General features: G+C 45.4%; 2 pseudogenes across 2 annotated transcripts; both read left to right on the plus strand.

The window, feature by feature from the left end:
• Positions 1 to 1,480: 1,480 nt before the first annotated feature.
• LOC148004502 (nucleolar RNA helicase 2 pseudogene) lies at positions 1,481 to 7,544 on the plus strand (annotated as a pseudogene).
• Positions 7,545 to 8,162: 618 nt separating this feature from the next.
• LOC148004503 (putative sperm motility kinase W pseudogene) lies at positions 8,163 to 26,470 on the plus strand (annotated as a pseudogene). 2 transcript variants are annotated; one of them, XR_015624450.1, is made up of 13 exons: positions 8,163 to 9,748; positions 13,609 to 16,299; positions 16,438 to 16,578; positions 16,838 to 17,055; positions 17,284 to 17,412; positions 17,500 to 17,614; positions 18,429 to 18,582; positions 19,865 to 19,902; positions 20,503 to 20,796; positions 21,113 to 21,320; positions 21,392 to 21,594; positions 25,610 to 25,798; positions 25,962 to 26,470. The product of XR_015624450.1 is annotated as a putative sperm motility kinase W pseudogene, transcript variant X1 (transcript). The 2 variants fall into 2 exon arrangements; XR_015624451.1 differs by lacking the exons at positions 16,838 to 17,055; positions 21,392 to 21,594; positions 25,610 to 25,798; positions 25,962 to 26,470 and having other exon boundaries at positions 20,503 to 21,216.
• The last annotated feature ends 864 nt before the right edge of the window (positions 26,471 to 27,334 follow it).

Below are 27,334 nucleotides of genomic sequence, written 5' to 3' on the forward strand. Positions count from 1 at the left end.
TTTAAGATCAACAAACATTGATCCCATTAACATGAGCTTCAAGTGTGTCCCTCATAACCTTCCATGAAGCAGCAAATCAGGAAATCTGCTGGTAGACCCCGGTCTGATTGACTCTAGCAGACAGTCAGGCATTCATAAAAGAAGGCAAAATTTCTCCCCACAAGGCAGGTGGGCCTTACCTCAGTAGAGTCACAAAGTTCCTGCTTGTACAGCATCCTGTATCCAGACAGAAAGCTAAACCGGAGCTAGGCACTATGCTAAGAATCAGTCTTGGGGTACGAGTTTTCCTCTTGCTTTCTGAGAATACATTCTCACCACTAATCTGTGTCCCATCCCTTGTCCAACTTTCATGGCCCCCTGGATCTCCCTATGGAGTTACCACTTGGAATGGTTGCTTTAGATTAAAGGTCCAAGCAAGGGTGAAGACCAGAATACAAAACAAATCATGGCTTCGTACTTCTCTATATACACAGACAGATGGAGAGGTATTGCAAATAATCTAGCAAAAGAAGACAGACTCCAAGCAGTTCATATGGTTACTGACCCTATGGATGCCTTAGCAGGTAGAGCCCATTCCACTGAGCCCCTGATTCAAATTATGCAGAGTTAACAAGTTAGAGGAACCCTGGGAAAAGCTACCAGAAGCACTGTCTTCCTAAACAGGCAGAGGCACACACACCTTTTCCTTGACAAACAGGATATGTCAGTCTTGTACCAGTGTGCATATACCTAGGGGAGGAAGCATTCTACCTCTTCAGATCCTATGTTCCATGAGGTACAAATAAAAGGGTCCTTCCACCTGCAACCACAAATGAGATATTCACTCAGAGGTCCTGTGGACCCACTACAAGCTGAAGCCGAACTCCTAGTGTCCATCTGGATGAGCTGAGCTCCAATGTCCATAAGAGATACGACCAAGGAAAGAACCTAGAATGTACCTTGTCCTCACGTTGGTTCATGGCTAGACATCTTGTCTGCATCCACTGGAGCATCACCATGTCAAATCCTATTGTCCCTCCATCTAGATTGAGAGAGAGTCATGACCACAACTTCTCTGCTCTCTGAAAGAGACTCTGTTGGCGTAGAGTCAGGCAGCAGGCTGGCAGCATTGAAATTAACCGTATTGAATGTGGTGCTAGTCCAGGATAACTGCCTAATTATTTGAGCTTTGTACTTCCACCTCTGTTGCCCCAGAGAAAGGCCAATACAGCATGGAACATGGACCTTCTCTGTAATCTTACTAACATAGGACCAGACATCATTCATCCCTGTTCCTCTCCTGGTGTCTCTGGCTTGCACTCTAGGGTCTCTCGTAATTTTAGTAGCATTTCTCTTACATAGTCATGGTTATTTTAAACCCTTTTGAGCAGTCTCCAGTAATCAGGTACTACTTCTAAACTCACATCTTTTAACCATTTTTAGATTCTTTTCCAAGATCTGAGGAAATAGCAAACAACAGCAAAGTTTCCTACTAGGTCCCATGAATTCTACCATGAGCTTGGCAAACACTGTCGAGGGCCTCATGGTCCTAGTAAGTGTTGGTACCTAACCAGTTTAGAAGGAAATAGGTCTGGAGAAAGGTGTAGGTATATTTTTGAGCTTGACTTTCTTGTCTAAAACAAGACAGCAACCAAATAATAATAACTGGGAACCAGAGCTCACCATAGAGGAGGGACAAAGGTCAGATTTATAGAGTGGGGCTGAAAACACAGATACTGGTTTTGTTTTTCATGAGTGGTATGAGCAATCCAAAATTACCAGTGCCCTGAAAGAGGGGCAAATATTTAGTCAGCTGTGTTCAGTGCAGGTGTGAGTTGTCTTGCACAAGAAAGCTGCTCCTCAACACAGGAAAAGTGGTCAGTGCACCTGGGTTATCTTAGTCACCAGATTCCAAAGCACTGGGACCATTAGTTGGCTACCTGACTCCAAAACAAGGACACTGTATTTCAGACGTGCTCTGGAGGTTTTCATGCTAAAAAAGAGACAACATAAGCATGCTCTCCAGTAAAACTCCCATGAGGCATGTCAGACACTGCCCAACATTGCCTGGCACTGCCACCTGTTGCCCATTCAGTGGTGTGGACAAGAAAAAGACACCCTCCTCTGCCCTTGTACCTCACCACCTATGGCATGCATGACACTTGACTCTGGTGTGACTAGAACAGGAGAGCAGCCCCTGTCATTCACCTGCTAGAACACTCAGGAGTTCAGGTCCTTAACCTTGCTTGGGCAGCACAATAGATCTAGCCCTGGATAAATGGGCTGTGTATGAAAAGGCCCCAAGGGTTCTGTCTCTTGTCTGCTAGGCAGTGGTGAGGATGATGGAGAAACCCCTCTCCCCTTATTCATCATGATGTCTGTGGCAGGCAGGAGAGCTGGCCCTGTGCTCATGTGTAACAGACCTGGCCATGTCCTCACTCGCTGCAATACTCAAGAGACAGGAACTGGCGCTTCACCTGAAGAGTAGGGTGTCACTGGCCATGTTTTCAGGGACTACAAGTTAAGCAGTCTCCTTGAAGGGTGCTAAAGCCATCAGCCTGACAAGATACTTCTCAGGCACAAATCCAGGACTTTTAATTGACACCAATATCTAGCTATTGGTGAACTTCTGGAGTGCATGCAGGGCCAGTTTTATAGATCTAAAAGTCCAGAATGTCTATGATACAGATAACCACCATGACAACAAAATGTCTGAGAAGAGGTCCATTGAAATTCCAGTGTTGATAGAGTAGCTGAAGCCTCATACCACACCAAACAACCACCATAATGAAAATTTGCAGATGAGAAGGTGTGAATGCCATGGTGACATAGTATAGCTTCCACAACAATCATTTTCCACTATTATTGGGGAAGATGGCATGGGGTAAGTACGGACAGGAGAGGAGAGGAGAGGGAGATAGTGAGATTGTGTCTTGTGAAGGGAAATATATACACACACACAAACACACACACACACACACACAGAGAGAGAGAGAGAGAGAGAGAGAGAGAGAGCACACTGACAAGTGAGCAGGCGAAATTGAATAATGTTAAGCACTAGAAAGATCTTTAAAGCCAAAGTGGTAGTTAACTAGTCAATGTCTGAGAAATGGCGGTGTTGTTTGAAATACAAACTCACAGTGATTGTCAGCGTATGCATGAGAGTAAGCAAGCTCATACCAGAGGGAATCTTATGAACAAGGAAGTGGGGATAAGGACTGGAAATCCAACTACAAAGTGAGAGACCATTGGCACTTGACAGCTGCTGGGAGAGGGAAAGGCTGTTTTTGATGCCAAACCCTGAGAGGTCAATGATTCTCCAACTCACACTTCATGACTGAGATTAGTTGGGTAACAAAAACTGGACCTGATCGAGAGATATGAAGGTAAAGGGAGAGGAGGAGGGAGGGGGAAAGGGAAGGGGAGGCAGAGGAGGAGCAAAACAGGGAAGGGAGGGAGAGGGAGAGGTTGAAGAAGAGGAGGAGGATCAGAGGGGATGAAAAGGAGAGTGAGACTGGTCTTCAGTCTGGACAAACCAACCTCTGTTGACTAGTTTTGTTCTTGATGCTTCCTTAGGACACTTTCAGAGGCACAGTGCCATTACGTACATTTACTCAGCTGGAGCCCTGTTTTCTACATCTTCTGACTCCTGCATCCCCAAGGGCTGTGACTGATAGGGCACACATGGGATTAATAGGGGACTAAGGGGCATTTGAGGACTCCCATCACTGAAGAAGGGTTCATCGTTTCTTAGAACTCCATTCACGGCTGTGATTTAATAGAGCTCGTTGATGACAGGTTGAGTGTTTTCAGCTTTGCAGTGTGCCTAGCATTATGTCTTCATCTGCATCATGACTGTGATCCATATGTAATGTCTCACTAGGAAATATTTGATTGCAGAAGAAGGAAACCACACTAGCTGTGTGTAATTCTTGTTCCCAGTGGTTCAGCTTTTATCCATACTTAGAGGATCAGAACTTGTAAGATGCTCAACCACAGGTGCAGAGACCATCACACCCAGTTAGCACAGTGTCTGGTAGGGGAATCCACCTAGAGATGTAGATTCACAGGTCACCTCCACCACTGAGGCTCTAGTCAGGACCCGGAGCTGATTTACCTTAGATTCAGTTGAAGGAGATGGGGGAGGGGACAAAAATCACTGGAAGAGTCTGTGGTCTGAAAGACTTGCTTTCTCTGAAAAGTGTGGCAGGCATTGGTAATACTTATGTGACTTGGAAAGGAGAGTAGACACATGACTAATGGAATGACTCTAGAGCTGATAGGGAATTCTGTGACTTCCATTTCTCCTTCTGTGAGAAAATAATGAAGCCTTAAATAATGAATAACTTAAGGAATGGTTTGTCCTGGCTCAGATATAATTACGATATAGTATCTCAAGGTGGGAAAAGCAGGGTATTAGCAGAAAAAGCAACTGATTTCCCTGTGTTCATGGTCAGGAATCCCAGGCAGCAGATGCTTGAGAATCTTGTTGCTTTCCCAGTTTGATGCAGCTGGAAATAAACCCCAAGGAAATGTTCCAAAAATCATGCAGGGTGGACCTTATGTTCCTTAGAGAAAAACATCTCAAAAACACAGATACTTGCCCAAATGTTTGCACCTAAGCGCCTGTCACAGTCACCAAGAAGGTCGATTTCTGGGAAGCTAAGGAGCCCATAGAAAGAAGTACTTTACGTTCAGAAAGTTTATTGTTTGATCAAGACAAATGCTGACCAAAAAAGGAGCTGGGAGGACACAGAGCACAGAGCTTGGAAACTGCGTGTGTTTGTTTGTACTTGCATGGCAAATGGAGGGGCACTATTGGAGGTGTGTGCTTGTTGGAATACGTGTGTCACTGTATGCGTGTGTTTGGAGATTCTCCTCCTATCTGCCTGGAAGGAGTTTTCCGTTTGCCTTTGGAGCATGATGTACAACACTCAGCGCCTCAACTGCGCTGCCTGTCTAGAAGTTGCCTAACTTCCCACCATAATGATTTGGACGGAAACTCACAACCATTGAGCCAGCCACAAGAAAATATTGTACATGACAAGGCAGTAATATATTACCTTTGTCATGGCGTGTTTTTACAGTAGTAGAAATTCTAACAGAAATTGCAGGGGAAGTAAGCATCATCTCTTTCCAAGGGAAGAAATTATTGAGAGATGCAGAGTGGATCACAAGTAGAAGGCTGCTGTGTCGCTCTCTCTCCTTTGCACACAGTTGAAGGACTGTCAAACCTGCATAGCTCACACTGAAAAATTCCAGGAAACTCCCCAGTGCATCCAAGTAGGGAGAAGACAGGGCTGAGGAGAGCAAGGAGATGCTGCCAACGCAAGCAGGAGGAAAAGTAGAAAGGAGAAGCCAAAATCGAAGACAGAAGAAGCAACGAAAGGAATGGAAAAGACTTGTTCCTCCAAAGCAAAAGCAGTGAAAGAGAAAGGGCCTTCTGAAGTTGATGTGTGTTCTGCTAAATCCAACAAGGCCAAGAAGGAGGATGAGCCTCAAGACCACAATGCTTGTAAAAGCAAAACATCCCAGAAGAAAAGGAGTCCCTTGAGAAGAAAACAGCCAATGGGAAAAAAATAAAACAGAGACAAAAACCAGGAAGTTTCTGAAGCAGAGGCAGACATGCCCAAGCCCAAGGAGAAGAAAGGGAAAGAAGTTAATGAGACATGGGAGAGAAGAGCCCAGGCTCAAGAATGTCCTCTCCCATTCCGAACCAAACTCCAACTCCAGGGATGCTCCTGGGGAAGAAAATAGTAATGAGATAGAAAAGTAAATACTCATGGAGAAGAAAGGATTCTCTCTAATTTTCCCATACGCGAAGAGACTGTCAAGCTTCTCAAAGCTCAAAGCTTGAGGGGTGAACTACCCGTTTTTTCTAAAAGCCAAGACATTCCATCATGTATACAGTGAGACAGACTTCATTGCCCAGGCATGGACAGTAAGCAGGAAGACCTTCTCCTTTGCCATCCCTTTGACTGGGTAACTTAAAGGTGGACTTCAAGAGAGGAAGAGAGGCCAAGCCAATCAGATACTAGTGCTGCACCTACAAGAGAATTAGCAAATCAAATGAGCAAAGACTTCAGTGACATCAATAAAAGTATCAGTGTTTTTTATGGTGAAACTCCCTATGGTGGTCAACAAGAACAAGTGCAGAGTGGGATTGATATCCTGGTTGGGACCCCAGCTCGTATTGAGGATCACTTGTGGAATGGCAAGCTAGATCTCACCAACCTTTAACATGTTGTCCTAGATGAAGATGACCAGATGTTAGATATTGGTTTGAAGATCAAGTGGAAGAAATTTTATGTATAGCATACAAGAACGATTCTGAAGGCAACCCGCAAACATTGCTTTTTCTCTGTAATCTGCTCTCATTGAGTATTTAATGTTGCTAAGAAATACACAAAACCAACATATGAACCGGTGGACCTGATTGGAAAAAGACTCAGAAAGCAGCCTTAACTGTGGAGCACAGGAGACAGAGAGGACAGTGGTGAGTGGGGATGTGTTCCGAGGCTACAGTGGTCATCAAGGGGACATGTTCAACTTCTGTGAAACCAAGAACAGTGGCAGGAGCTGTCACAAAAAACATGCATAAAGCAGGAATGCCCAGTCCTTACATGGGGACATTCTGCAGAAGCAAAAGGAAATCACCCTGAAACGTGCTGAAATGGCAATTTCGTGGGTTTACTGGCTGCAAGTGGGTTAGACATCCCCGAGGTTGACCTGGTTTTTCACAGCTGTACACCAATGGAAGTGGAGTCTTTGATCTTTCAAGAAGAAGAGGCAGAGCTGGAAGGATAGGGGTTTGAACTGCTTTTACCAAAGAAGAGTACCAGTTACCCCAGGTGGAGTGGAAACCCAGCACTAAATTTGAGTGGATAGGTCTTCCTTCTGAAACAAATAATGAAAGCCTCCAGCAAAGATGCCATCAGACTATTGGACACTGTGTCCCCACTGCTGTTGGCCATTTCAAGCGGTCAGCTGAGACGCTGACTGAGGAGAAAGGAGCTGTAGAGACCTTGGCAGCTGCTCTATCTCCACAGATCAGGGGCCACATCGGTCGACCAGTGCTCCCTGATCCACTGCCCAGCAGCCTTTGAGACCGTGATACTGCAGTGCTTTGTTGAGATGTCCAACTGAGCTATGCTTGGAAGGAACTCGAGGAGTAGCTAGGCAAGAGCATCGATGCCAAAATGAAGGGGATGGTCTTCCTCAAAGGAAAACCAAGAGTTTGTTTTGATGTCTGCACTGAAGCAGACACAGAAACACAGGTGAAGTGGCATGGTTGGAGATGCTGGCAGCTCACCATGGCCACTGAGGAGCCAGAGTTGAAAGGACCCCCAGAAATATATCAAGGGGGCAGGGGCAGCAGATGGCAGCCATGGTGATTTCATGGGACAGCAGGGTGGAAGCAGGAACTTCCTGGATCAGGGCAGGGACAACAAGGAGGAAGTAGAAACTTCCGAGGACAATGACCAAGAGGTGACAACAAAAGGTACCAGATCCACAATCAAAGGCCAGAAGTGGAGTTTATAGTAAAGTATTTGGTCAATGAGTAGAGCCAAGAAGAAACTCTTCACAATGGGCACCCCAGGGTCCCTCCTGCTCTCAAAGTCCCCAGTGCTTCATTCCTTTTAGATGATTTACCAGCTCCCCTTCCTTGCAGAGAGGTTTCTGACCTGTCTGAGTAACCGTCATTCTGTCTTCCTTTTGGAAAGAAATAGGAATGGATGGATGAATGAGTGAATGAATGAATGAATGCATAATGTGAGGACGACAAAGTAATCGATCTGATATTGGGCCCTCAATGCACTTCCCAGGTGCTGCTCCTCTAACTGGAGTCTCAGGAGCCAATAGAGCAGCTGGGGAGGTGATCAAATCTCTCTCAGGTTGCAGCTTTAATGCACTTCCCTGTGCAGCACAGTACTGCCTGTAATTGCTAAACAGTAAATATCTGTCTCTTTGATCTGCTGAAGAAGAAGCTCAGAGAGGCTAGTTTCCTTTTCACAAGAATGGAAAGTTCCCTGAGGCCCAGAGTGGAGACAGCCACTATGGTTTACAGCCTTGTCTGTTTGGTACATTTCATGCTGTGACCTCACAAAGAACCACTGTGATGTAAGAATGAGTGTCCTCTGTATAAGACAGTGGACCAGCCTGTTGAATTTATCCATAAGGACTGGGGAGCCGGTTAAGGTTGACCTGTGGGACTCCTTGATAGCTGTGTATTTTGTTAGTTGACGGGTTATTGTACCTCACAACTTGTGTTCACCAGATCACAGGGATGGACATCACTTCTATTAAGAAGACTTTGGGCAGTCAGTATAGGGTGGTTTTCTTTCTTGGACAGGGTTCATATGGCAGGGTGAGATTGGCCTGGCACCGGAGAACGCAGGCCCTGGTTGCCATCAAAACAGTAGAGATCTGTAAGAAGACCATCAGGGCAATCCTGTCCGAAATGACCACTTTGGAGTTACTGCACCATCCAAATATAATTTCCCTCTTCCAGATCCTGGTTACAGCGAACCAGATTCATTTTATTTTACAATATGCTCCAGGAGGCAACTTAGTAGAACTAATAAGTGAGGAGGGCCCGCTGCCAGAAGAAAAGGCGAAGAAAATGTTCGGACAGATCGTATCTGCCATAAGATATTGCCATAGTCTGGACATTGTCCATCGTGACATCAAGCCACAGAATATACTGATAGATGGAGAGGGCAATGTTAAGCTGATCGACTTTGGCCTGGCAGTCAAATGCAGACCTGGTACATTACTGAGTAGGCACTGTGGAACCAGGGGCTTTAATGCCCCTGAACTGGTATTACAGCAGCCATATGATGGCAAGAGTTCTGATGTGTGGAGTTTGGGCGTACTCCTATATTTCATCACCACTGGCTACTTTCCCTTCAGAGGAAACACCATCAATGAGATTGAGCAAAAGATTACAACGGGGACCTATACCGTTCCACATCACCTGTCTGGGCAACTCGAAAACCTGATACATCAAATCCTCACGGTTTCCCCAGAGATGAGGCCCTCTATAGAGGAAATTGAAAATCACCCATGGATCAAGAAATGCGAGTTTAAAATCCCGACAATGACTGACCCAGATTACAAAATTATAGAAATGCTCTGTGCGATGGGGTATAATGCCAATGACATCTTGGAATCCCTCCAAAAGAAAAGATACGATGAACCAATGGGGGCATATTTGAGCTTAAAAGATCATGTAAGCAAAGGGTATGATCTTGGATATATCACTCCAGCCAAGCCTGGGGATCCGTGCCCTCCGCCACCCCCATCACCAGCACATCCCTCTGTCTTTGTCCTTCCTCTCAGGAGAAGGGCCAGTGAACCCATCTTTGGCCACCACAGACCTCCCTCAAGAGAACAGAATCCTCTTGACCTGATTCTATCAGGACTCAAGATGAGCAGGTGTGTCTCCATGCCTCCCATTTCGGTATACTATCCTAAGAAGGAGAGAAGCACTTCTACCCGTGCCCTCCACTCAACACCTGTGGCCTCCCCATGTGTCTACAACAACATGTCGGGAGTTGAAATAATCCTGCCACCTAAGCAGGACATTGAGATAAATACGTCATCTCCCCCTCAGACGATGGGATGGTTTAAGAGACTCCGCAAAGGAATCAGAGACTGCATTTCAAGACTTTGCTGCCTCCCTCGGGCTCCAAAGAAAAAACCCCAGCATAGATCCTCCAAGAGAGTGGCCCCCCTGAAAAAGGCAGCAAGCAGTACCATATAAAAGGTAAGCTAATGTGGGAGGGTGCACCTCCACTCTGAATTTTATTTTCTCTGTCTTTATTCATGTATTCTCACTGGAAATATCAGAGAGTATACATGGGGTCTCTTGGGTTAGGGAGAAGTATGTCTACTCCAGCTGGATAAAACCCTGCTCATTTCCGTACCATCTGAGGAAGAAATATTTTTGGAGAATGCCTAGGTGGTGTCTGATGTAAACGAACTAGCTATAATCAGCAAGTGATTGTGGGTACAGCCAGTCTGAAAGGGGGCATATTAGCCTGTTCTCTATGGGGAACATATTCAGATAGAGACTCTGCTTAGGGACCTAGTGCCTGGCAGAGTGACAGTGGTCAAAGTACTAAGGGGCCACCTCCATGTCTCCCTACAATTGAACTGGACAGGCAGAGTGTACTGAGTCCTGTGAGGTCTGACAATGCTGCTTGAATGAATACATTGGGATTCAGCTGTGGATACCCAGTTCTTATGTATCCTGCATGCAGCAGAGAGGGGTCAGTGTCACCAGACGTTCCAATCTGGCATTCAGAGACTGGTCGTACAGTTGTGCTAGTCTTTCTTACCATCTGCTAACCAGGGCTGAATAGCTGGTAGGGGATCTTCCTTGCTACAAGGGTCCAGGCAACTAAACCTCAAACTGAATGTCCCGGGACACAGACCTGAGGGCTCCTAGGTTTCTTTTCCTCCCATCATTTGGTATGCTACCAACAAGGAGACCTATGTTCCCTGCGAGTACAGCAAATGCCTGCTCCAGAATTCACAAGGAGCAGAAATGGGAAGTTTCCCTCCATAGCTCTGTTCTTGCTGCTTTTGCTAGGCATTCAGTGCAAGTGCTGGCTTGGTCAGCTCCTGGTCAGGCCACTGGGCATTCAAAGTGACATCTATTCACGTTCCCACATGTGCTACATACCTAGGACACACCTTCCCAGTATCTCATACAAACCAAGCTCACTGCGGTCTCACTCTAAAGCTCGAATTTCTTTGAAATAGCCATCCCCTTGAGAATCTACTGTGGTAGGCTTGGTGCACTGCATGAAGCATACAGCAGCAGACTTGAGGGACATAGGAAGTGGACTTCAGGTGTGAGAGCTTAAGTGCCTCCAGGATGTGATCGTGCACCACATTCCAAAAATGCTCCAGCTTTGGAAAGTCCAGGCTTCTGTCTACCATGTCTGGTGTGAGTCTCAGTACTGGGCTGAAGGATGCCACACTGAGGTTTCGAGAACAAAACACAGTGCTTCTATCATGGAGATCACTCAGCCTGTGTGACCTGCTCTCCTGTGAGAAGGATAAGAGTAGGCACCCAGCGCATCTCTCTCACTGTGTCCAAGAAAGATGCAAAACTTGTGAGTAAACCTCAAAGCGGCTAAGCCTGGGAAACTAGAAGGGTTGCTCCCTAAGCATTTGCCATCTTTCTGACACTCAGTCCTCTTCCACATCTGAAGAGCCTGGAGCTGGGACTCTCCTCATTTGTCAGAGGTTAGCCTCATGACATATGTCCCTGCATTTCCATGGGATTTTGGCTCCATGGGGTGTGGGCTCTTCGTCATGGTTAGGGTTCAGTGTCCTAGCCATCCAGCTTGATCTTTGCATTCTGGGCGGAGCCTGTTCAAGTTCTTCTCCTACAGCATCTGTGTGTCCAGTTCATTGCTAGAGTTAAGTCTTCTTTCATAGGCCTCACGTCATTCTTTCCTAACTGGAACAAGTCTTCCAGTGTCAAAATGAGATCTGAGATTCAATCCTGTGCTCTAGGTTTACTCTGTGTCATGCTGTGATCAGTTATCCAGTCAGAAGTCATTGAATAAAAACGTGCTCTGTCCCAAGCCTTCACTCACTGCTGAGTCCAGGGATCTTTAGGCCTGACGACCTATCTGTCCCCAAGCAGCAGACAACCTGGCAGAGTACAGGAAAATCAGGAAGACAAAAATGATGGTGTAGTTCTGCATGAAAACAACTAACTTGGTAAGAGACCAAAGAGCATGAATGGTAGTCCAGGGCATCAGAAGAGACACTTTTGTGAGAGTTACAGCAGGAGAGACCCTGGAAGAAACTAATAGAAGGCACAGAGGGCCATGGAGGAAGCTGTGTGACATACAGCCAGCATCAATCTCTGTATATGATGCATATGACGGTGTCTTTTTCTGATAGTGCGGTGTTTTGAGTCACTTAAGAATAAACTGCAAGTTTCTCCTTTAGGTGAAAACTCCTGAAATTCCTCTTGACTTTCAGGCTCTCACAGTCTTGAAGGTCCACACATGGAAAAGACCTGAGGGGTGCACTCTCCTGAGTCCTGAGGATTGGAAAGGACAAGATAGTGAAGAGATCAGTGGGAAAGAACAGAGTCAAATAGAAATGGGGCTCATGGTGGCATCCCAGAGTCTAGAGGCCCCAACCTTCCTTCACATGCACCTGTAGGTGTTTCAAACTCAGTGGTGGTTCTAAGTAAAAAGTGTCACCAGGTACATCTATGGATGTGTGTGTGTGTGTGTGTGTGTGTGTGTGTGTGTGTGTGTGTGTGTGTGTGTGTGTGTGCGCGCGCGCGCGCGCGCACCCTTCCTATCCAAATCAAAGGCTCCATAACCTCGAGACAACATTTTCAGTGTTACAGGAATATCTTTCTACTCTAAAGTATAGCTGAAAAGCAGCCCAGCTATACTGACTTGGCTTTTTCTCTCATGTTTCACCATCTATCCCTGGTCTTCTTAGATTTCTCCAGCTGAGAATTTTCAATAAGTTAGGAAGCTACTATGAGTCTTCTGGGATTAGGCTGCCCTAAGCTGGAGCCACAGTCCAACAAGTGTTCACCAAATGTTTTTGTCTTCATTGCTGCCAGGAACAGAGAGAGCAGTGGGTCTTGCTTGGCTGTGGAGGAAACTGTTGTGTAATTTAAAACTGATGTATGTAACTATTATGAGGGAAGACATAGTAACTGAAAGTAGATATTTAGAGGAAGAAACAAGAATAGAGGTCATGACCTGTGCTCTTTACTGGCTTCTTCACAATGATTTCCTTGACTTCTTTCCTATTGCCAGATGAGCTACCATCCATAACTTCCCTAAACACTTAGTTATTAATCATGAAAATGTACTATAAATGCAGTGGACAATCTGACAGTGGCATAATGTAAACAAACATTTAAATCTCAAATGGCCTAAAGTTGACCAAATTTCCAGGAAAGTGTCCAACCCATGTGGGGAGGGGCAATCCCTTTCTTGCATGCCAGTCACGTCAGAGTGTGCACTTGTCCTGTCACTTGGATCTGTGGAAAACTTGAATTTGTCTTTTGTCACACTTTCACTCAGGTATCTATTAGGTGTCTCAGCCACTCACCATCTCCTCATCAATTCTATCCTCCATTTGTTTAAGTTCTAGGATTTGTAGCTGCTGTGTTTATCTACAGATGATGGTCAATAGAGTCCCTCTGGAACCTAAATTCAGACAGCACATAGAGTGTCTGCACTCTCTGTATCCCAGAGTCAGCATGAGACAAAGCTCAACAACACATGTGGACTCTTCCCTCTCACCCTAAAGGACATGCTGATCCATTAGCTTCCGGATACACAACATGCTGACATCCAGCAGTCAATGGCCTTAGCAGTTCTTAATGGCCACTGGCCCTCTCAAATGCAGTCTTTAGTCATTCAGGAAAAGGGAAAGGATCCATAACTTCTCCATTCTCTGTACTTGCTCTAGTGTCCTTCCCTCCTGAGTGCTTTCACAGTTCCCCTAGTTATAATCTACAAAGGGAGGTCTCATTCAGTCGGAGGTTCTGAGAAAGGATGATTCTGCCATTGTCCTGGGCACCTGGGTTTAAGTCCCCCTCACAACTAATTTCTTTCCCTCCTTCAGCTTCCCTCCTGCAGATAATGGTGCATTTGAGGCCAGGACATTCATGGATTCCTGAGTACAAGGAAAGTGGCTCATTGTTGCTAAGGATCCCAACTCAAATTAGCAACACTGGACTGAAAACACAAACTAAAATCCTCCTACCTGAGCAAGGTATGCAGAAAAAATGAGAGACTGCTGTTTTCAGGGACAAGTGTCCATATGGAATCTATAGTGATGATCTATGCCTGGCAGAGGAACAATGGTCAACTATCTAATGGGCCCCCTCAAAGTCTCCCTGCATCTCAGAAGAACACCAATGTCCAGAGCTCTGTGATTCCTGTATCACTGTGGAGCATCTGCCAAGAATGGACACCAGCATCAGTAGACCAGGGAGAGACTGGTTCCCACACTTTAGTTCTGCACGCCCAAACAGTAAAACAACATCCTATCCCCTAATGAGGTATGTACATAATGATAGAGGATTCTCCACACAAACTTGATTTACAAGAACAGGGCCTCTTTGGTAGCCACCCAAACCATCTGAAATCAGGCAAGAAGACGTGAGCAGTAGCCTTCGATCCCTGTACCTCAAGACCAAATAACACTCATTCTGATAGGATACATGAGCTGGTCCTCGTTTATCTTCATTCCCCAATTCCTTCTATCTCCTATCCGCATGAAGACCTTTCCTTCCCATGCTCTGATCGAATCTTGTTCCGCAATTCATGGAACACATTTGAAAAGTCGATCTGAACTTCCATGTCCTCATTGTCCGTATGGACCTTCAGGATGGACAGTCTCTGGAAGATCCTGTGACAGCTGCAGGATGGGCTGAGCAGCTGTGTTTGTCCATATCTACGGCAGAAGCACTTGAGCCAATAGACTACCTAACAGTGCCATCCTGCCCTTAACAATGAAGTGAGGATTCCCCTGTCTCCATGTGAACCAACCTGCCTACCTCAACACTGTGCTAATGTCGCTGCGGGAACACTAAGGACATGAGGACTATGAGAGTAGGATGCTGGGTGCAAAAAAACAATGAGTTCCCTTTAATACTGACTAAGATGCTCAGGCCTCAAAGGAGGTGGACTGCAAGGGTGAGAGCTGAGTGTTCCTTCTGGATATGAGTCAACACCAGCATGCAGGAATCCACCAGGATTGGACAGACGATGCATCTGACCGGAAGAGGGGAGTAGTAAGTTTCTGGCATGCACGGAAAGATCCCTCACTCTGTGTAATTACCCAGGAAATGAAATAGTCTTGTCCATGTGGACATTGGTGCCCAAATGAGAAAAATAGTGTATATATCCTGACCACTTAAAAGTCATGCTTTTTCTGAGAGAACCTCTGAGCTCGAAAGACTGTGAAATAGGATGTCTGCCTGTACCAGAATCTTTCCTGAGTAGAGAATTTCATCAGGAAGGAAGAGGCCCAGAGCATGTACATATGTTGAACTCTTGAAGGGCACCCAGTTTGAAAGAGAACATCAAAGGCCTGAATCACTGTGAAACATGCTGTCTGCAAGTACTAGAACACTTCCTGAGAGCAAGGGACACTGCCAAACCACTAGAGGCCAAAAGTTATGATGGATAAAGAGACAGGAGTTCTGGTGACCTGTAACCCCATCAGGAGCCCCAAGGGTCACCTCCTGCTAAACCAAACATAACCTTTATCAGTGAAGGTCACTCCTGAGAAACCCTGTTGAGAAACCCTGCAGACAGGAAAGCCAAGGAGGCCTCCTCCTTCCCATTGTCATTGTCTTTTAAGGGAGCTTGAACAGGTTAGCTCCTACAGACTTCTTAAACTGCCTGGAACACTCTGCTAATTCTGTTTCCTGTACTCTTCAACTGAGTCAAGAGAAGAAAACAGATATTTGGAACTCTGATCCAATCAAATTAATATTCTGGTGATCAGAAGCCAAGACTGTACAGAGATTTCTGAGGCCTCTCCAGGAATTCTGTCCAGAATCCAGCTCTGGAGGACTTCAGTGTGCGAGAATGTGAGTACGTTGGATGGACTCTGGGGTCTAAGGAATGAAGTTTGTCCTCATTAGGACAAAAAGATACAAGAGGAACGCCCGAGTACATATAGAACACAGGGTGCCATGATGTGGAGCCCGAAGACAAGGGAGGCTGCTGAACACTCTAATGCCTGTATGAGTGAATTTCGACATGAACAGTGTAGCTGGATCTGTTTGCCTTCAGTTCAAGCTGCAATGTTGTCACCATCTCCTCTTAAAGCCCATGTATCCTTGACAAGGTTGTTCTGCCCTTCAAGCTCATATGATGGTTGTGCATGTAGGAGACCTAGCCTTCTGTCACCAAGGAAACAGAAAGCAGAGGAGGAATGCGACCGTGGGAGGCTGCAGGCAAAAGTGATGCGGGGCCAAAAATGTACCTGGAAGCTACATGGTACAATCCCTGAGGCCCTGTTCAGACCTTCATTCTATTCTGGTGTCTTCCTAGTGACAGCCCTGCTAGCGAATGACAACTTCTCCCTGACTCTTCCCCAGCCTTGCTTCCCAGTCCTGAGACTTGAAGAGCACAGAGGAGGGCCTCTGTAGGTCAGTCACTGGCTCTGGACCATTGACCACTACCACTGCTTTTACTTGGGATGGTGTTCAAATTGTGGGATGTCTGAGAAAGCTGGGTTCCACGTTTTGCTATGCAACCTGTTCCTCACATCCTGGACTTTGCCGGCTCCAGTCCTCAGGTACTATCATGGAAGCCATTACTCTCTCCACAGTCCTGTCATTCTTACCCCCAAGGAGTAAGGATGTAGATTCACTCTAGATGTGAGCACAGCTTGTAAACTGTCTATGTGAATTGGTGTCATCTGTCCTTTTGTCAGTTGCCATTCAGTAAGCATTGTGACGTGTAAGGCTCTCAGGAGAAGCCAGATCCCAGTGGCATTAGTGTGACAAACAAGCTGTGCCCAAGTTGCTGACACTCTGGCAGAGTCCAGGACATCCAGGAAGACAGAGGTGGTGAGGTAAGTCTGCATCAAAACAGGTAAAAACAGTAATAAAACTGTCAGTTCCCATCCTTGTACAGGTTGTTGGGAAACACTGTCCCTGAGAAGACAGCTCTGTCGAACTGAGCCTGGAGAGAAAGAAGGCATGAGAAGGAAGGCAATGGCAGCCATGTGACAGGCAGCCATCATGAATGACTGGACCTGACGAGTGTCTGTGATACTGTGATAGATATTTATGGACACCCTAAAAGGAAATTTATTGTGTTTCATCTCTTAGTGAAATGATGTTCTCCACGCAGAGCACAGACCCTGGGAGTGTTGGGTATTGCTACCTGCCAAAGGCCTGAAGTGTGCACTACTGCTGTGCTGGTGGTGGGATTGTCAGAAGATGAGGAGGCCATCCTGATAGAGACAGTGTAGGAATCCCAGAAACAACAGCCCATGTTGCTGCATGTGGCTAACCATCGTTGATTTTGCATGTCAGTTTCTAAGCCGGTAAGGAGTGCAGATAAAAACTGTCACCAGAGGTAATCCTGAACCTTGGTTGTACACCAGCACTGTAGTTGGCTTTATCTCCCATGCAGACACTCAGTCTCCCTCAGCACACCCTCTTACTGTCCAGGAATTTTCTTACCTCTACAAATAACACACTGGGTTGTTACAGGTCGAATGACCTAGCCGAATCCTCTGTTCTCTTACATTCTATCCCTGTCCTCTTTTTAGATATCACCAACTATGACTCTGACATCCAATGAAGCAGTCGAGGGCCATGATGCTTTTCTGACTGAAGCAACACAGCCTGGAGCCCAAATCCCGAGGCTGTGCACCAAAGTCTTTCCCTGTTTGTCACTGGTGAGCAGAGTCTGACCTGAAAGTCTGGACCTGATCTCTCAGTGAAGGCAAAACCACTTGACCTCTGATTTTGAACTGCAATTGTAGGTACTGCTGCTATTGATTTAAAAATCTAGTTCAATATGGGAAAAATACACTTTACAATCTCCTGGAACATTCTGTCTCAGAGAGGACCGTGTCTACACTTCAAAGGAAAGACCAGGTGAGGAAGATGGGGAGGTCCCATGTGGATTTCTCACTATGTGATTGATCTCAACCCACTTCCCAAAGTTCCTTTAGTTACAGCATCAAATTAGTAGGCCTAGCATGAATAGAGCCCTGAAGTGCTGATAGAGACTGAGGGCTCCCTGGGTGGCGTGTCCCATGAACAGACCCTTCAGGATCTTTGGTGTGGGCAGATTTCTCCTCACTCTTTGAACATCATAGGTTATGAATGCTCTCCCTGAACACTCCGATATTCACTGGTCAGTTTGCAGTCCTGCCTAGCACTTCAGGAAAGTTCTCCCACTCTGATTGACTTCTGGGATCCAGCTTCCTTTTCTATAGAGTGTGCTTAGTGCTGTAAAACAGGAATCTGACTAACACAGTGTGTTGATTAGCTGGTCTTCTGTGATGCCTAGAAGCAGCACAAGATGGGGCCACTGGACACAGTCATCCCTGTATCCTTCAGCACCATAGAATTTGTGATTAGTTATCAGCACAGAAAACCACTTTTCTTTGATTAAATCTTTTCTGATTCTTTTCTAAATACTAGAACTAAATACTCAATACCAGAACTGACCTGATTGTGTAGGAACATGGGAATATCCTCTAATGTTCTACCATATACACACCCTCTGCTGTCCTCTACTTCTGGGCACTTGATCCCTGTGACTGTCTTCCTGGGATGCTCACCCTCTCGTCTATTTACACATCTTCTCTCCAGAGTCTCAGTACAGTGTCATTATGTGAAGAAGTAGTGGGGACGCTGTCCTTATCATCCCATGGTATTCCATACTCTCAATTGTCCCTTGCAGATCCTGGTGCTTTCCCACAAGAAGTTGCTCAATGTGGCTACCAGGCAGGACAAACATAAGCCTGTGTCTGCAGACAGGAGGGCACCAACAATGTGTCAAGCAACCTCATTTGCATCGTCACAAGCATCTGCAGTGTGGATATATGATCAACATGGTATGGCCCCTCCCTTCCCTGGTTGCCACCATCAAGTGTCATATAGGTCATCCATTTCAGTGCCAAGATTTAGAATTCCTCTGCTGGTTAGGGCTTGGGAAAGGTCCAAGTGCAAATGTGATGGTGTTTTCTGTTTTTGGTTATTCCTTAAATGTGGGAAATCTGTGTATCCAACTGTTGCAGAGTGCCTTCTTCTCTTGCTCTTCCCCCATGCTTTAGGAAGGATGCTGCTCACTAATTGTCTCTCAGCAACATGGTGGCACACAGGAAGCAATGAGCTTAGTATCAGAATGCCTCTTGACATTATTGGTACTTCCTAGAAGGTCATTAGTGGAGAGATGTTCAGAGTTCTGACAACTCCTCTCTGCTGTCGTCTGACATATGACAGGCACTGACAGTCTCTCTAACCCTTGAGAGGACACCCTGAATGCGGTTCTTAGAATATGAATGGAGATCAGACATTCATAGGGAGAGAAGCCATGCCCACCTGGTCCCACCGAGCAGGAGTTGGGAGCTACCGTTTGATAAATTTGACTGACTAAGAGAACCACCAGATAACTTTCACTGTTGTCTGAGTTGTTGTTTTTAAGTGTCAGTGTGATTATCTGAAACAAAATATTCTTAGTTTCATTTCAATCCAGTGACTTAACACTTCCTGGTATACTGCATTAGCACAGTGTAGCCAAGGCACTACAAAGGGGCTACCCATGTTCTATCCACAGGCAGGAGTGTAGAGAAATTAATGCATGCATGTAGGCTTGCTTGCTAGTGCTCATCTAAAGGCCTCTGCTCTTATGAAGTCTTTCCCTAAGCCTAGGGAATGGCACTGCTAAAGTTCTTGTTACTTCCCATGTCATTTAAGATCATGAAATTGATTCTCTATAGACTTGCTCACAGGAGAACATCATCTAGAGAATTCCTTTGTGAAGAGTCTCCCTCCAGGTCACGTTTCCTGTACTAATTGACAGTTATAAATAAAGATCATAAATTTCTCCCAGTGGCCACCTCGCCGCTCAACATTGAAAACTGTCAGACTTGTGACTAGAGGCTTTAGCTTCTCATTTTACCTAGGGTCAAAGCTGACATCTTGTAGAGTGTCCTTTCTGGCCCTCTCAGTTTCTCCCCATATGATACCTGACAGTGTTTCCATTCAGCCATCAGCTCAACACTATGATGTATGTACTGTGTCATTGACTAGTACTTTCTAGGCAGAGATAAAAATTTCACAGCAGACTTGTTGGCCTTCAGGTTGATCTTTTTCTTTTTCTGTTTCCTCTGCCAGGTCGTTTGACAGTTGTGGAGCCCCTCCCACCAATAAAGGTTAGCAACTTGTTGGGCTTTCATGGCATTTATGGCAGCTAGATTGTGCTTCTTATAGTAAGTCCAAATCAGTGCTACTAGGTATGTATGATGCTTATACACCTTACCCTAATTTAAACAGATGGTGTGGGCACTGAGAACATGTAGCCCTGCAAAGCATTTTAAATTATTTACATATTTTCTCATTTACCTATTCACTCTCCCCTACATCCTGTCTGTAGTCTGTCTCTTCTCTCTCTTCTCTGGTTTTTATATCTTTTGTTCCGTCTTTTTCTCATTCTTGGCATCAGTTTCTGACTCTCTCCGTTCTCTTTTTTCCTGCCTAGCTGCCTCTTTGTCTATCTCTCTCTCCCTTGCTCTATCTCTGTCTCTCTTTCTCTTTCTCTCTCTTCCTCTCCCTCTCCCTACCCCCTCTCTATCTCTCTCTCTCCCTCCCCCCCCCCCTCTCTCTCTCTCTCTCTCTGTGTGAATGCATGTGGGGGCAGGTAGCATGTATATTTCCTGGAGAGCCTGTGGAGGTCAAAGTTTAACTCAAGTGAGGTCTTTCTCAGACTCATAAAGGACCTAGTAACTGAACTCTACTACCTATTATTGGAAAAGCTTTTGTAGGTGAAGAACCCGAAGGATCTGAGGCTGTGCCAGTACATGCTGGAGAAATACTTGACTGGACTCGGGTGTAGGAGCCTAGGCATTGGCCCACAGATGTACTGTTCTCCTTTGGATACCCGTCGCAACAACACAATCTTCTCTGTCTACTGGAGTTGTCTTGGTTGTAGATTTGGAGATCCTCAATCTCTCAGCTTAGTTCTCTAATGTTAAGTCATGTCGACTCTTAGCATAGTACTTTATTTGCCACTGTTCTTTCTACCTTTATTTTTCCAGAATTTTCTATGGGTAAGTTATTCCATCTATAACACTTTATGATGTGTAAGCCCACACGAGGGTACCCAGAGCCCATACACAATGTACTCTTATTTACCTGAGAAGTCCAAGCCAGTAACCCCAATCTTAACTCAGTGGTGAGAAGGAACTTAAAACTTAGAACAGGACTTGTTTTCATTCCTTTCTTGTTAGTATCATTCACAACTTCTGTAGAAGTTGGGAGTCCAGAAAGCAAAGGGCGGGATTTTCTCACATGATCTTGACCCATGTTGGGTTTTCTGTCTTCCATCTCCACCTTTAGCATTTAATATACCACATCTCTCCAAAGGTCATGCCTATTCTAGTGTGCTGCACTCAGTGACGAAGTTGGAGCAAGTGTCAAAAGAGTGAAGGCCAAGCTCTGACTGTGACAGAGAGTTTGAGATGGACAAATGATGCTTTGAAAATCACATGACTTCTCGCTGGGACCTCCATCTCCTGTAAATAACCAACAACCTGTTCAAGGATCAATGTGCCTCTGACATGAGGACAACAAGGTAGAAGGGAGTCCTCAGAAGGAAACGGGTCTGAGGGCTAACACCGTAATGCTTCCAACTCTGTCTTCTAGGCATCACTAACAAATCTATATAGTCCTACCTCCCAGAAGATGAGTGAAGGTGTTACAGTTAGGATGATTGTTGACATGAGGCTCTCAGAGGTTCACCACAAATCGGAAGGACAAGATTGAGATTGCCATTCATATGGTCTTTCCATAGTCTCCCCTTGCAATCAGAATTGACCATCACTATGGACCTCATCTATTAGATGCAGGTAAGATGATCATCTTAGGAAACCTAGTCTTTGCTGCTGAGATACTGGGATTCCAAACAACTCTGAGAGGAGAGGGTACAAAGTGGAGCTCAGTCCTGCCTCTCATACCACACATAGCTGATGTCCTGAGGTTCTGTTCTCAGGAGGCATGGAGGACATGTATCTATTTCATGTAAAAAGAAACTGTTACGAACAGTCTGAGGTCCCTGTAATTAGAGCTGAGTCTTTGATTGTACCACATCTTAAGCAAGTGAGGTTGGAAACATTGTTGCAAATGACAAGAGCCACCACTCTCCCTGCAACTGTTGTAAGGGATGTTCCCTGTACATCTTTATCCTATGTGATGCAGGTGTGAGTTAGATACTGACTAGAATAACAACTCAATGATTCTAAATTATTGATATATGGAAGGACAGGGTATTGGTTGTGTCTTGGTAAATGTACCCAAGTCTGTCCATGACTGAGTTAAGTAATACACTGTGTCCTTGTGTGAAGGGGAAACCAAGGCCCTTCTGAGGTCTCTCCTGACAGTGACTGCCCCAACAACAGTGAAACTCATCAAGTCTCACAGGAAAGGGCCACATTTGAGTCCCTGCTTGACAGGCCACAGACTCAGGATCTTTCCTTCCCTCCTGGCTTATTTTGAAAACAGTCTCCTCCCCAGACACAGCCATTTCAGTCATTCTCACAGCCATCACTTTGACACAGTCTCGATATCTTCCAACTCATACCACCCTCTTTGTGTAACAGGGAAAGTTCTTGGTCATGCCCAGTGTCCTAACAATTCTAGAGTAAGCCTGCTTTACTGCACATTTAGACTTGTCACAGCAGGCTTCGTTCTTGTGTAACATGGGCAGATGTCGGCCATGCCCAGTGTCCTAACAACGCTAGAATGAGCCCACTTCACTTCAACTAGGCCTGTCACAGCAGGCTGTACTGTGAGCCGTGTGGACATCATCTTCCTTCTGTATGGTTTCCATGTATAGTAGACAACGGAATGATATCTCAGGATATCCCTCCACCATGTAAGTCTTCACAGCTTCTCCATCATGTCCTTGGCCTTTTGAGGTGAGCCAAAGCAGCAATTCCATCCATTGCAAAAGGCAGTAACTCATACCCCATTCTTTCCAGACATGGCCCAGATCTCACCTCCAAACTATTTAGAGCACTTAATCCATCTCTCAATTCTCTGAGGTCCAGATTATGAGCTGGCACTTGAAGGGAATGCAGAGGTGACAGATCCTCTCATGATGATCCTCAGAGAATTTAGCTATTAAGACCAAAATAGAGGGAGACCATGACTGCAAGCTGACCTTTGTGAGCAACATATCCTCTCGGGACATGAAGCAATGACATTGGGATGTCTCTAAAGGGGCAACGCCCCATACTCTTCATAGCAGAGGCTTCTGTCTATTTAAAACTCGGGGGAGAGGTGGGCTCCTTCTCCTATAGAGGTGAGCAGGGTTGTCAATTTCTTCTGTCCCAAGAAGAAATTGTGGATCACATATCTGATTCTTTCTGGTCCCTGGAAATCCCAGGATCCTCTGAGTTTAACATAGGCAGCCACTGGGATACAGGTCAGTGTGGTCTCTAACGTAGCTGTGCCTCCATTTGCTGACATTGTGGCTACATTGCAACCATGCTCTCTGGGTTCACAGAATGCTACGCTGTACTCTAAGCTTTCCCAGTCTCAAGGGTGGACTCAATCTGGCTTGGTACTACCACTTTTTTTGGAGGTTGCATCCTGAAATGCCATGTGCTCTTCATAATGCCATTAAATGCTTTTACTATTGTTTGGTACATATGAGCATTCATGAAAATCAACACAAAACTCTACATACAAGATGTATTCAAAAACAGTAAATGCTGTTTTTCTAAGCCATTATACTCCTGAACCACTGCTCCATCCCTATGAGTTATCAAACCCCCAAGATTGGCTCTGTCGCATCTGGCCAGTGTTTCCTGGGGATGTCTCCTCCTGGTTCCTAGCAATGACCCTGCTGCTTTAGGCAGGCAGACTATGTCCTTTTTCTCAGATGGTTGTTGTGAAGGCCCTCTCACTTGTATTGTCTGATGTGCAGTCAGTATAACATAGCTTGCAAGAAGCAGTTGAAAAGACCACTTGTAATGTTGTGTCATGGGCTTAATTGTTAAGGAAACTCGTAGACATGAGACCGACGTGAGTAAAGAAAAAAAAACTGTGAAATTCTATCAAATTCCCAGTGATGTGTTCAAATGTGTGATGCTCAAGATGGTGCTTAAGATTTGGAGAACTCATTTGTTAGTGTGGAGCCTAAATAGTCCTTTTTAAAAGGCTAGGCTCAGGCATAGCCAGGCAGAGTCCAAACAGTTGTTCTCCAGTACTGAAAGACAAATCTACTAAAAGCCTTTGTCATTCCCAGAACTGTGTAAAGACAGATGGTCCTACTGGATGTCACAAATGATCCTTTTATTGTAGGTAACTGTCATCTTTTAGGGTTTTATCACCTAATCTGTCATGTGTCCTTGCTGTCTCTAAGACTATGTCATGTTCCCTTCTTTGAAGTACCAGCCTTCCCATAATCTGGAACATTACAAAGTTTGGATGATGTAGCAATGAGGGGTCGGCTGGCATATGCCCTAAATAGAAGCTGATTGAGTTGTGGGGATTTCCTGAGTTCAAGGTACCTGAGTAGAGTGAGGCAGGACAAGTACCCACAGTCTGGAATCTGGTCAAGCTTTATATGTACACTGCTCTACTGTGGGTGGCAGTACAGAACGAGAACTGGACGCTTAGCTGGCTTGCTCCTCACTACTCTCTCACAGGTTTTCATCTTGGACCACACTGGTTCTGATCAAGGCACAGTCTAGTGTGTTATAAGTTTCTCTCTATGGGTTGGTTGATGAGTTAGGATTCTCAACGGATACTGTTTTGTAGACCATTGTGTGCCTTCATTTTGAGCCATGCCTTTGGCATCACCAAGTCATGTGATCCCTCCAGACTTCTTCCCAACATTTATCATCATGTATAAACCTTCCATCCATCTCTGAGAATTCATTTTCCAGAAAGTAGATCATTGTTGGATGGCAATGACATCTTTGGGCCCTCATAAGCCAATCCTGGTGGAGGATAGAGATCTGTCCGTCATTGGAGGAAAGAGTCTCTTCTGGTTCGTGATGAGCAGATTCCAGGCGACTTTTATCAAATGTACTAAGTTGATCTAGACCCTTTGTTTGTTAAGTAAGTGCTCAGAAAGTTTATTTTACCCTCCTCACCCACATTTGCACAAAAGGCGTAAGAAGTCTATAGAAGTCTTTTGGGTCATTAGAGCCCTGCTTGCGTCCTTAGCAAGGTACTGCTCTGCGAAGAAAACTCTGGACAGTGGCATATCTGCAATGTGTCCCTACATCTTCACGATGCTCCTATGAGACCAGGAAAAAGAGAGAGCACACAATCACATTAAAATATAAACTCTGTTGTATGACTGTTGGGCTGTGCACAGTAGAGTGGTCATTCTTCAGAAATACCATTTGAACATTTTTCAGCTATGGAGAAAAACCCTTTGGCCATCATCTTCACCTCTGGATGTGTTTATATTTGTGTCACAGAACTTGAGCTTTTGAGTCTCCAGGGGGAATCTTGGTTATGTTACTGCAGGATGTGCAGTGGGTCTCCTTGACTGTCTTCTGTACATTGATAGCACAGGTGATGCTTTCTATAACTCGGCGTAGGTCCCTGAAGGTGTAGTTGTGTCTCTCTCCCTCAGTACCCAGGATCTTCATGTTCTCTGTGCTCACCCCATTCTCAAAGTTTTGTAAAACTTGATCCCCAGTGATGGTCTGTCCACAAGTGACCAGGCATTTGATGTGTACTTGAGGACACCCCTGACAGGTTGCTTCCAGTTTTTACCCCATTGTAGGGAGGAGAACAAAGACCTGGAGATGTCATGTTGTTCCATAGTACAGGCCATACAGAAGAAAACTGGGCAACCAATAGCAGAATTTCTGAGTGCTCAAACCCTGTCATTTTCTACAGGATGTCTAGCAAGCCTCTGGACAGGCAGCATGGCAGAAATCAACTCTTTCCAAAAAAAAAAAACAACAAAAAAAAAAGGCTGCTGATGACACAGTGGATAGAGCACACACAAGCTCCCTGTCGGACTCCCTCAGCTCCTGCATGTCTCCTTGGCTAACATTTCAGAGCTTCTGATCCTTCAGACATCAGGTTAGAGGGACAGGAATGGCAATGAGGGTTTTCTTATTCATTGGTAGAGTGGTAGAATGTCTGGTATGTTCAAAAACTATTGGGAAAGAGCTGGGAACATATCTTCTGAAAAAAATATTCCCTCCATTTACACAATCTCCTTCCTTTTGTTCTCCACATTCAGCTTCTTGATACTGAAGAGATTGTTCTACCTGATGAGCCCAGGCCTAGAAGATGGACTACATCCAAGAAGCCTGGCCCATCTAAGGCCAAGTCACATCTTTAAGAAATATTTGAAAGCATGTGTGCACAGGATAAAGGTGCAAGGACCAAAGTCTCCTCAGACTTTCCAGCATTCAGAGGTTCTGACAGACTCAGGTCAAAGGTTACGTCTGAAGCCTAGATCATGAAGAAGGCCCCACTCCACAGTAGAAGCCTGTGGCTGATGCTGTTGCAACCAGGACTATGATTGTGAAACTTGTGTCTGTGGATAACAGATTCACGAATCTTGTGCCCAGGTATCCACAGGCCTTTTTTCATACATTCCTTGGTATAACTTTGCAAGTCCTGACTTTGGAAGTGTTGGGTCCTTATGCTATCTCACTTGACATATAGTCCAAGAAAGATTTTTACCCCTTGAAGGGGCTGGAAATAGACTGGACTCACAGTTACCATTAAAACTGAAGTTCTGTCCTTTGTGGTTATTGGCCCTTTTAAAACTTGTTTGACTGGGAACAAGGCTCAGAGCCTGATATTTCCAAGATTCTCCCCTACAAATTCAGAAACCCACAGCTCAAAGCAGTACAGATAACACTCAGAAATGAATCCAAGGACAAGGTGTCTGACATGAGAATCTTACAGATTTATTTAAAGGTCCAGGACTCACCAACACTACACCTACGTGGAATCATTCAGGGATTCCAACATTAGAATTTGGGAGCTGCCATTCACTGAAATGACCACTGGAGACTCTTATTGACATATCATGGCCTCCATGACCCACAGTGCTGTGACTGCCATGCTCTCTGTCAAACTCCATAGGATGTCACCATTAGTAGAATACTAGTGCAGGGCAGCAGAGCAGTACAGTGGCCATAGGGTGGTGTCATGGGTGGTTCCAGGAGATATTGACATGACACCACCCTCTACATCTAGAATTAAAGGAAGAGGAACACGGGAGGGAGTGTGTGATTGTATTCTTGGCCCAAAGCAGCCTAGGTGTCAGCTATCAGTCTGGAAGGGCACATCTCCCTTGTATGGAGGATTCAGGTCAGGAATGTGACCGGGAACAAAGGGTCAATGCTCACAAGAGGAAAGTGCTTTACATGACATCTTGCACTACACCAGAACAGCCACAAGATAGCTTGTCCTTATACGAACTGGCACACCAAGGGCATAGGGGAAATCTCTGGAATATACAGGATAGGTTGAGTACCACACAGGATGGCTGACAAGCCAGCAGAAGTATAGGACACACTGAGATCAAGTGCCAGGTATCATGAGCTATGTATGTAGCTACACAGCTGGCCTGATGGGCTTTCTTGCTCTGAAGCAGAA

Source organism: Rattus norvegicus, chromosome 7, assembly GCF_021556685.1.
Source record: "Rattus norvegicus strain SHRSP/BbbUtx chromosome 7, alternate assembly SHRSP_T2T, whole genome shotgun sequence".
In the NCBI taxonomy this organism is placed as follows: domain Eukaryota; kingdom Metazoa; phylum Chordata; class Mammalia; order Rodentia; family Muridae; genus Rattus; species Rattus norvegicus.